Source organism: Anomaloglossus baeobatrachus, chromosome 5, assembly GCF_048569485.1.
Source record: "Anomaloglossus baeobatrachus isolate aAnoBae1 chromosome 5, aAnoBae1.hap1, whole genome shotgun sequence".
In the NCBI taxonomy this organism is placed as follows: domain Eukaryota; kingdom Metazoa; phylum Chordata; class Amphibia; order Anura; family Aromobatidae; genus Anomaloglossus; species Anomaloglossus baeobatrachus.
Window position 1 is genome coordinate 277,379,252 of NC_134357.1, and position 10,069 is coordinate 277,389,320.

The window sequence follows — 10,069 nt, forward strand, 5'->3', positions numbered from 1 at the left end:
CGAAAGTCATGAGGAAGCCGCCTTGGTAGCGGTTCCTCCGGCGGTCTTTTTTGGGCGTGACTGAGACCGCCAGGAATCTGAGCTCCTCTGATCCTTTTGAGTCCTTTTGGACGAGGAGAATTGGGACCTGCCCGCGCCTCGAAAGGACCGAAACCTCGACTGTCCCCTCCTCTGTTGGGGTTTGTTTGGTTTGGGCTGGGGTAAGGATGAATCCTTACCCTTGGATTGTTTAATGATTTCATCCAATCGCTCACCAAACAGTCGGTCGCCAGAAAATGGCAAACTGGTTAAGCACTTTTTGGAAGCAGAATCTGCCTTCCATTCCCTTAGCCACAAGGCTCTGCGTATTACCACGGAATTGGCGGACGCCACCGCCGTACGGCTCGCAGAGTCCAGGACAGCATTAATAGCGTAAGACGCAAATGCAGACATTTGAGAGGTTAAGGACGCCACTTGTGGAACAGATGTACGTGTGACAGTGTCAATCTGCGCAAGACCAGCTGAGATAGCTTGGAGTGCCCATACGGCTGCGAATGCTGGAGCAAACGACGCGCCGATAGCTTCATAGATGGATTTCAACCAGAGCTCCATCTGTCTGTCCGTGGCATCTTTAAGTGAAGCCCCATCTTCCACTGCAACTATGGATCTAGCCGCAAGCCTGGAGATTGGAGGATCCACCTTGGGACACTGGGTCCAGCCCTTGACCACGTCAGGGGGGAAGGGATAACGTGTATCCTTAAGGCGTTTGGAGAAACGCTTATCTGGATACGCTTGGTGTTTCTGGACTGCCTCCCTGAAGTCAGAGTGGTCCAGAAAAGTACTCAATTTACGCTTGGGATACCTGAAACGGAATTTCTCCTGCTGTGAAGCTGACTCCTCCACTGGAGGAGCTGAGGGAGAAATATCCAACATTTGATTGATGGACGCTATAAGATCATTCACTATGGCGTCACCATCAGGTGTATCCAGATTGAGAGCGGTCTCAGGATCAGAATCCTGATCAGCTACCTCCGCTTCATCATACAGAGAGTCCTCGTGCTGGGACTCTGAACAGTGTGATGATGTCGAGGGCCGCTCCCAGCGACCTCGCTTAGGCTGACTGGGACTGTGGTCCGTGTCAGAGCCCTCACCCTGGGATGTATGGGACACCCCAGGAGCACGGTGTTGTTCCAACTGAGGGGGACCAGGGAACAATGACTCAACAGTGCCCATGGTCTGAGTTACCGGTCTGGACTGCAAAGTTTCTAGAATCCTAGTCATAGTCACAGACAATCTATCAGCAAAAGCTGCAAACTCCGTCCCTGTCACCTGGACAGTGTTCACAGGTGGTTCTCCCTGGGTCACCTCTAGCAGAGACTCCGGCTGAGTAAGTGCCACAGGAGCCGAGCATTGCACACAATGAGGGTCAGTGGAACCTGCCGGTAGAATAGCCTCACATGCGGTACAAGCAGCATAGAAAGCCTGTGCTTTGGCACCCTTGCTTTTTGCGGACGACATGCTGTTGTCTCCTCTGAGCAATCTAGGAGGGTATATAGCCAAGAATCAATAGCGACCGTACAGTGCAATGTATAGCATACAAGCATAAAAATACAAATGTACACTTCGGCATTAGTGGGGTCAGCACCTCAGGTGCTGCTTACCGCCCGCTCAAAAGCGGTTGTGTGGTCGCCAGAATCCCGTGTCTGGGTCTCCCAGAGCTTGTCTCCCCTCTCCAGTCTCAGACTGCAAACAGGAATGGCTGCTCGGCGTCCTGTGGAGAGGAGGGGGTCGTGGGCGTGCCCCAGAAAAAGTGCGGGAAACTGGCGTCCCACTGTGCACAGTGAGGGGGGTGGAGTATGCAAAGCAAGCTCCAGCCCTCGGCGCTGACGTCCTGTACAGCGTCCCGCCCTTCCCCTGACTGGCAGGCCTGGTGGCGGGAAAAAACGAGACTAGGCCGCAAAAGCCGGGGACTCAAGTTATAAGCGCGGCCGTCGTATAAGCACGGTCAGCGCGGAAGTCCCCGGCGCACTACGAGTCCCAGCCGCGCCGCAGAGTAAAACTGACAGCGGCGGTCGGTGCGGCAGTCCCCAATACAGTAACGCACCCAGCCACTCTGTAGTGAGTAATGGCACAAACGCGCTCAGCGCTGCTGTCCCCGGTGCACTAACACACCCAGCAATGCTGCAGTGTGTCTGTGCGCGGTCCCCACGGGGACACAGAGTACCTTGAAGTAGCAGGGCCCTGTCCCTGACGATACTCAGCTCCATATCCAGCAGAATCCCCAGGGGCTGTGGATGGAGCACAGTCTCAGTGCCTGGAGACCGATAGGATCCCACTTCACCCAGAGCCCTAAGGGGGATGGGGAAGGAAAACAGCATGTGGGCTCCAGCCTCCGTACCCGCAATGGATACCTCAACCTTAACAAACACCGCCGACAAGAGTGGGGTGAGAAGGGAGCATGCTGGGGGCCCTGTTATGGGCCCTCTTTTCTTCCATCCGACATAGTCAGCAGCTGCTGCTGACTAAGCTGTGGAGCTATGCGTGGATGTCTGACCTCCTTCGCACAAAGCATGAAAACTGAGGAGCCCGTGATCCCACGGGGGGTGTATAGGCAGAAGGGGAGGGGCTTTACACTTTTAAGTGTAATACTTTGTGTGGCCTCCGGAGGCAGTAGCTATACACCCTAATTGTCTGGGTCTCCCAATGGAGCGACAAAGAAATTCGCTTTGATACAACCGATTATGCTCGTAATCCAAGGTTCCACTGTACTTCAGTTAGCCAGGACCTGCAGCACCAGTGAACCTTTAGAAATGGTTTTGGTCGCTTTCTCTCCTACAATAATTGTATATATAGAACAACTTAGAAACTAGTCCCCTCAGTCAGGAAACACACCAGTGGTTCATGTTAAAAAATTATATTTTATTTTATTAAAGTTAAAAAACAGTAAAAAACAGTAAAAAACAGAGATATCCTGCAAGGGCCGGTAATTGGGCTCTAAATAACACACTATCACTGTTACTTATTTAGCCTACATATATAAAGAAATCACATAGGAGACTGTAATGCACTGATGTTATAAACAATTTAGATATATGCTGCGGGTAAATACCTCTACAGACACCTTATATACCAATGCTGATTATACTGTGATTTTATTAATATACTTTCAGTGGCTAGATATTTAACATGTCAAACACCATCAGTACTGCGATGTCCTCCTGTCTGTGCACCATCAGTAACCTATTAATATATTCAAGGAAATCACCAGGAAAAAATATCTCACTAAGGCTCCAAAACACAGCTTGGATATGTGCTGCTGGTAAACACCTATACAGACACCTTATATACCACTGCTGAGTTTATACTACAATTGTGCCATTACACTCCCAGTGACTGGACGTTTGACATGCTAATACTATCAGCAACCTAATGTAAACAATGAATGCCTGATGCGATTATCTCATTACACCTCCAGTGACTAATTATTTAACATATTAAATAGCTACCAGTAACCGGATTATACTGTGATTTTATTGATATACTTTCAGTGGCTAGATATTTAACATGTCAAACACCATCAGTACTGCGATATCCTCCTGTCTGTGCACCATCAGTAGCCTATTATATATTCAAGGAAATTACCAGGAAAAATATCTCACTAAGGCTCCAAAACGCAGCTTGGATACGTGCTGCTGGTAAACACCTATACAGACACCTTATATACCATTGCTGAGTTTATACTACGATTGTGCCATACACTCACAGTGACTGGATGTTTGACATGTTAATGCCATCAGCAACCTAATGTAAACAGACAATGAATGCCTGATACAATTATCTCATTACACCTCCAGTGACTAATTATTTAACATATTAAATAGCTATCAGTAACCTGATTGTTAATGGACAGTAAATACCTGATAGTATAAGAACTGATCCAAGAGCCAAATAGCGATCCCTCCACCCCGATGCCGTTTCGCCCTAGCTTCTTCCGGGGGCGTCTTGTAATTGTATATATGGCTATAAGGACAAACCAGAAATGTGTGCAATGCAAGCAGATCCCGCACAAGGGATCTTGTAGACAATCTTGTATCTTCAAGGGATATTGTAGACATTTTGTCTTACTGGATAGGGCTGTTTCTCCACTAGTCATTAACTTAATTTCTTGACATGCAGCTTTTGGTGGTTGTTTTAAAATACTTTTATTACATTCTTTTAATCTCCACATGATCCAGCTAATGTCTACAGTCATATGAAAAAGTTTGGGCACCCCTATTAATGTTAACCTTTTTTCTTTATAGTAATTTGGGTTTTTGCAACAGCTATTTCAGTTTCATATATCTAATAACTGATGGACTGAGTAATATTTCTGGATTGAAATGAGGTTTATTGTAGTAACAGAAAATGTGCAATCCGCATTTAAACAAGATTTGACCGATGCAAAAGTATGGGCACCCTTATCAATTTCTTGATTTGAACACTCCTAACTACTTTTTACTGACTTACTAAAGCACTAAATTGGTTTTGTAACCTCATTGAGCTTTGAACTTCATAGGCAGGTGAATCCAATCATGAGAAAAGGTATTTAAGGTGGCCACTTGCAAGTAGTTCTCCTATTTGAATCTCCTATGAAGAGCGGCATCATGGGCTCCTCAAAACAACTCTCAAATGATCTGAAAACAAAGATTATTCAACATAGTTGTTCAGGGGAAGGATACAAAAAGTTGTCTCAGAGATTTAAACTGTCAGTTTCCACTGTGAGGAACATAGTAAGGAAATGGAAGAACACAGGTACAGTACTTGTTAAGCCCAGAAGTGGCAGGCCAAGAAAAATATCAGAAAGGCAGAGAATGGTGAGAACAGTCAAGGACAATCCACAGACCACCTGCAAAGACCTGCAGCATCATCTTGCTGCAGATGGTGTCAATGTGCATCGGTCAACAATACAGCGCATGTTGCACAAGGAGAAGCTGTATGGGATAGTGATGCGAAACAAGCCGTTTCTGCAAGCACGCCACAAACAGAGTCGCCTGAGGTATGCAAAAGCACATTTGGACAAGCCAGTTACATTTTGGAAGAAGGTCCTGTGGACTGATGAAACAAAGATTGAGTTGTTTGGTCATTCAAAAAGGCGTTATGCATAGAGGCAAAAAACACGGCATTCCAAGAAAAGCACTTACTACCCACAGTAAAATTTGGTGGAGGTTCCATCATGCTTTGGGGTTGTGTGGCCAATGCCAATGAATCTTGTTAACCCCTTCAGCCCCCAGCCTGTTTTCACCTTAAAGACCCGGCCATTTTTTGCAATTTTGACCAGTGTCACTTTGACAGGTTATAACTCTGGAACACTTCAACGGATCCTGGCGATTCTGACATTGTTTTTTCGTGACATATTGTACTTCATGTCAGTGGTAAATTTAGGCCGATATGTTTTGCGTTTGTGAAAATTTCGGAAATTTGGCGAAAATTTTGAAAATTTCAAAATTTGAAATTTTATGCCCATAAATCTGAGAGATATGTCACACAAAATAGTTACTAAATAACATTTCTCACTTGTCTGCTTTACACCAGCGCAATTTTTGAAAGAAAGAAAAAATTCCGTTAGGAAGTTAGAAGGGTTCAAAGTTCATCAGCAATTTCTCATTTTTCCAACAAAATTTACAAAAAAAGTTTTTTAGGTACCACATCATATTTGGAGTGATTTGAAAAACCTAGGCGACAGAAAATACCCAAAAGTGACCCCATTCTAAAATCTGCACCCCTCAGTCTGCTCAAAACCACATCCAAGAAGTTTATTAACCCTTTAGGAGCTTCACAGCAACCAAAGCAATGTAGAAGAAAAAATAATAATTTTACTTTTTTAACACAAAAATGTTACTTTAGCCATAAAAATTAGTATTTTCACAAGGGTATCAGGAAAAATGCATCATAAAATGTATCATGCATTTTCTCCTGAGTACGCAGATACCTCATATGTGGTGGAAATCAAATGTTTGGGCACACGGCAGGACTCGGAAGGCAAGGAGCGCCATTTGAATTTTTGAGTGCAAAATTAGCTGCACTCATTAGCGGACGCCATGTCGGGTTTGAAGACTCCCTGAGGTGCCTAAACAATGGAGCTCCCCCAAAAGTGACCCCATTTTGGAAACTAGGGCCCTCAAATAATTTTTCTAGATGTTTGATGTGCACTTTGAACCCCTGGGGGCTCCACAGAAGTTTATAACGTTGAGCCGTGAAAAGAAAACATTTTTTTTTTTTACCACAAAACTGTTGCTTCAACCAGGTAGCTTTTTTTTATCACAAGGGTATCAGGAATAATGCACCATATAATGTCTTGTGCATTTTCTCCTGAGTACGCAGATACCTCATATGTGGTGGAAATCAAATGTTTGGGCACACGGCAGAACTCGGAAGGCAAGGAGCGCCATTTCACAGCAAAATTGGTTGGAATTACTAGCGGACGCCATGTTGCGTTTGGAGACCCCCCTGAAGTGCCTAAACAATGGAGCTCCCCCACAATTGACCCCATTTTGGAAACTAGACCCCTCATGGAATTTATCTAGCTGTTTAGTGAGCACTTTGAACCCCTGGAGGCTTCACAAACGTTTGTAATGTTCAGCCGTGAAAAAAATTTATTTTTTTTTAGCACAAAATTGTTTTTTCAAACAGGTAGCTTTTTTTTCCACAAGGGTATCAGGAAAAAATGCACCATAAAATGTATTGTGCAATTTCTCCTGAGTACAGAGATACCTCATATGTGGTGGAAATCAATTGTTTGGGCGTACGGCGGGGCTCAGAAGAGAAGGAGCGCCATTTCACAGTAAAATTGATTGGAATTTTTAGCAGACGCCATGTTGCATTTGGAGACCCCCTGAGGTGCCTAAACAATGGAGCTCCCCCACATGTGATCCCATTTTGGAAACTAGACCCCCCCATATACAAAAAAAAATTAGTTTGGCGAAATAAAAAATACAGACATCAGTAAAAAAAAAAAAAAAAAAAAAAAAAAATGAATAAAAAAAATAAATAAAAATATGAGCGCCTGCCACTGAGACCAGTGCCAAACGTGAGAGCAATGCACGAGTCTCGCATCGCATCATCCACTCCAGTCTGGAAGCGAGCAACTGCGCTGGATAATGCGATACGAGAGGGCGGGGCGGCAGATGAGAAAGGGCGCAGCAGATGGAAGATGGGAAAGGGCGCAGCAGATGGAGGAGCGGCAGAGGATGGGAAAGGGCGCAGCGGATGGATGATGGGAAATGGCGCAGCGGATAGAGGAGCAGCGGAGGATGGGGGGGGGGAGGGAGGTGAGATGGGGATACCTACCTTACAGGATGGATCTAGGCAGCAGGATCACAGCAGACAGAAGAGGCAGCAGATGACAGATTGAGGAGTGTGAGAGGGGGAGTAGATGAGGAGGATGGGAGAGAGCAGGCAGCAGATCGGGGAGGGGGGCAGAGCCTGATGGGAGAGAGAGATGGCACATGGAGGAAGGGGGGGCCCCGGGGGAAGGGGGGCCCCCAGAACATGGAGGGGGGAGGGTGGCTTGCAGCACATGGAGGGGGAGGTGTAGTGGCGATGGAGAAGGGGCAGCCGATGAAGGAGGCGGCGGCGGCCGATCGGGAACAGTGGGGGCCGATTTGGGGGCAGCAGCGGCTGAAAAAGGTGGGTGCGACGGCGGCGGGGACAGTGGCGGACGGGGCGATCGGGGACAGCGGTGGATCGGGAGCAGCGGCGGGGTGATCGGAGACAGCGGCGGGGCGATCGGAGACAGCGGCGGGGCTGGCGGGGCGATCGGAGACAGCTGCGGGGCTGGCGGTGGCGGACGGGGCTGCAACTTACCGATGGGCACCCGCAGAGACCACTCTCCTCGGCTTTCAGGGTCGGACACAGGTCACCGGCACCAGATCCACGGTGATTGGAGAGATCGGTCACAAGACCGGTCTCTCCAATCAGAGCTGGGGGCGGGTGAAGCACCGATCACCCAGCTCCAGCCAATGGCCTGTGCTACAGCAGCACTGATCAGGGCTGGATTTCAATGTTCCAGACATTTTCAATGGCTGGAACATTATAGTGACTGTAATTGGCTGAGCGGCGTTAGTCAGCCAATCACAGCCTCTGTAGGTTCGGGGAGGAGGCACCACCCCTCCTGAGGTCAGGCAGAGGTCCCCTCCTTCCCGAATCTACTGTTTAATTAAACAAATTGCACTCAAGGGGGGTCCGGGACCGCGATTTCGCCATGACGTACTGGGTACGTCATGGGTCGTTTAGCACTATGTCACCATGACGTACCCAGTACGTCAAGGGTCGTTAAGGGGTTAAATTTGAGGGTCGCTTGGATTCAACTCAGTATCAGCAGATTCTTGACAATAATGTGCAAGAATCAGTGACGAAGTTGAAGTAACGCATATTTCAGCAAGACAATGATCCAAAACACCTCTCCAAATCTACTCAGGCATTCATGCAGAGGAACAATTACAATGTTCTGGAATGGCCATCCCAGTCCCCAGACCTGAATATCATTGAAAATCTGTGGGATGATTTGAAGCGGGCTGTCCATGCTCGGCGACCATCAAACTTAACTGAACTGGAATTGTTTTGTAAACAGGAATGGTCAAATATACCTTCATCCAGGAACTCATTAAAAGCTACAGGAAGCGACTAGAGGCTGTGATTTTTGCAAAAGGAGGATCTACAAAATATTAATGTCACTTTTATGGTGAGGTGCCCATACTTTTGCACCGGTCAAATTTTGTTTAAATGCGGATTGCACATTTTCTGTACAATAAACCTCATTCCAATCCAGAAATATTACTGAGTCCATCAGTTATTAGATATATGAAACTGAAATAGCTGTTGCAAAAACCCAAATTGTTATAAAGAAAAAAAAGGTTAACAATAGGGGTGCCCAAACTTTTTCATGACTGTATATATTTTTTTTCTTGAAGTAGACTTTTCTCTTCAATTAAGGGCTCGGCTCCACTTGCAATTTTAAAGGATGAATGCAACCCGATAATCATCGGATTGCACTCACACCAGTGTTAAATTAGGCAGTGTCCATCTGTTATTTTTTCTTCAGCTCTAATCGTGCTGAGGATCAAATCGCAGTATACTGCATATAGTTGCGTAGATCGCACTAGACTTGCTAATGCAAGTCTATGGGTGCGAGAAAAATATCGCACAGCATTAGATATGCATGTCATATGCATGTGACACATGCTAAGTGAGGAAAAACCTACACACTCACATAGCACTTGCACAGCTGTTGCATGTCAAATGGATTGCTAGGCGAGAAAAAAAAAAAAAAAAAAAAAAAACACGCACTTGCATGACACTCATCCCATTTTTTGAGACCAGTATCGGAATGATTATTTGTACACAAGTGGAACAGAGGCCAAACCTATTAATACCTTCCAACATTCCAATAGTTAGATCCTGGAAATATCTGTCAGGCAGATATTTAGTTTGCACCTATTCCTTTTTGACCATCTTCCAGATCTGCAAGCAGCCCCCCTTGGCCGCTCAACTCCGCCCCCCACCCCACCTTGCCTGCTCGGCCCCGCCCACATTGGGCACCTATACACCTTCCAAGACTCCACCCCACACAAGACTCCTCCCTCCCCAAGATTACTCCACCCACAAGACTACTCCTCCCTCCCCAAGATAAGTCCACCCACTAGACTCCTCCTCCCTCCCCAAGATTACTCCACCCACTAGACTACTCCTGCCTCCCCAAGTTTACTCCACCCACTAGACTCCTCCTCCCTCCCCAAGACTCCTCCACCCACTAGACTCCTCCTCCCTCCCCAAGTCTCCTCCTCCCTCCCCAAGACTACTCCAGCCACTAGACTCCTCCTCCCTCCCCAAGACTACTACTCCAGCCACTAGACTCCTCCTCCCCCACTAGACTCCTCCTCCCTCCCCAGGACTACTCCTCATATTAGACTCCTCCCTTCCCAGGACTACTCTTCCCATTAGACTCCTCCCTCCCCAGGACTACTCCCATTATACTCCTCTCTCCCAAGGACTACTGCTATTATACTCCTCTCTCCCCAGCACGACTACTCCTATTATAGTCCTCTCTGAGGGG